We start from the raw sequence: 1,840 nt of genomic DNA, 5'->3' as shown, positions 1-1,840 counted from the left end.
ACTTTGACTTCCTTGGATCAATGCTATGGAATCCTGGGAGTTGTAGTTTCCCAAGGTCTTGGATCTTCCCTGGGCGCATCTACATTCTCCAATGAATGCAGGTTGATACCACTTTGACTTCCTTGGCTCAATGCTATGGAATCCTGGGAGTTGTAGTTTCCCAAGGTCTTGGATCTTCCCTGGGCGCATCTACATTCTCCAATGAATGCAGGTTGATACCACTTTGACTTCCTTGGCTCAATGCTATGGAATCCTGGGAGTTGTAGTTTCCCAAGGTCTTGGATCTTCCCTGGGCGCATCTACATTCTCCAATGAATGCAGGTTGATACCACTTTGACTTCCTTGGCTCAATGCTATGGAATCCTGGGAGTTGTAGTTTCCCAAGGTCTTGGATCTTCCCTGGGCGCATCTACATTCTCCAATGAATGCAGGTTGATACCACTTTGACTTCCTTGGCTCAATGCTATGGAATCCTGGGAGTTGTAGTTTCCCAAGGTCTTGAGACTTCTCTGGGTGCATTTACATTCTCGAATGAATGCAAATTGACACTACTTGGGCTGCCTTGGATAAATGCTATGGAATCCTGGGAGTTGTAGTTTCTCAAGGTCTTGAGACTTCTCTTGGCGCATCTACATTCTCAAATGAATGCAAGTTGACACTGCTTTAACTGCCTTCACTCAGTGCTTGGAATTCTGAGAGCTGTAGTTTCCCAAGGTCTTGAGTCTTCATTCAGTCTCGAATGAATGCAGGTTGACACCACTTGGCTCAATGCTATGAAACCCTTGGATTTGTAGTTTCTCATGGTCTTGAGGCCTTTCTGCCAAATAGTTTAAACTACAACTTCCAGGATTCCATAGCACCAAGCCATGGCAATGATAGTGGCACCAAACTGCATTCATTCTTCAGCTTGATTTCTTCTCTGTAAAGGCCACTACCAGCTTTTTGGAATAATTACTATTTTTAAATAAAATATTCACTATTTTAAAAGAAGTCAAGTTGATTCTGCCTTAAGCAAACCAACCTCCTATGTAGGCAGTTGCCTGGTTCATATTAGAAATGCTGCTCCCTTTAAAAAAAACAACAGCCTTTTTATTAGCAGGTGGTGACTTATTGCAGCAAATAGCCAAGTGTGTCAAATTAGCCCTGATGAAGAGCTTGTAAAAGGGCTTGTAAAATCTCAGATAATATCTGGAGACATTGCACATTTGGATTCCCAGTTGAGCCACTTCATTTCTCATCATGGTTCAAGGTGAGATCAAGTGTGGGTTTTTTTTTTAATGGCGGCACCCAAAAGCTTGGCTGGATAATTCAGAATAGATTTGGTTTTGAAAGATGGCTGGAGTTGGAAACCTATGTTTGTTTGTGCGTGTGGTTACAGCAGAAAACATCTCCCTGTATGGAGAAAAACAGAGTGCGTCTAGGGCTGTACCTATTGCTCTACTCTACCGGAGCAGTACCTATTGCTCTACTCACATTTGCATGTTTTTGAACTGCTAGGTTGGCAAAAGCTGGAGCTAACAGTGGGAGCTCGCCCTGCTCCCCGGATTCAAACTACCGACCTTTCATTCAGTAAGTTCAACAGCTCAGTGTTTTAACCTGCTGTGCCACCGGGGGCTCCAAATGTAGACTATATGCTCTGATAATCTGAATCAGGCATCCTCAAACTCCGGCCCTCCAGCTGTTTTGGCCTCCAATTCCCAGAAGCCCTAACCAGCTTGTTCAATGGTCAGGAATTCTGGGAATTGGAGGGACAGAGTTGGAGGTTGCCTGATCTAAATTACATGGCAGTGTAAACTCATATATTCCAGCTCAAAGCAGATACACTGGAGTTTCACTTATC

This window comes from Anolis carolinensis, unplaced genomic scaffold (assembly GCF_035594765.1).
Source record: "Anolis carolinensis isolate JA03-04 unplaced genomic scaffold, rAnoCar3.1.pri scaffold_13, whole genome shotgun sequence".
Classification (NCBI taxonomy): domain Eukaryota; kingdom Metazoa; phylum Chordata; class Lepidosauria; order Squamata; family Dactyloidae; genus Anolis; species Anolis carolinensis.
Note: the sequence above shows the minus strand (reverse complement) of the source record.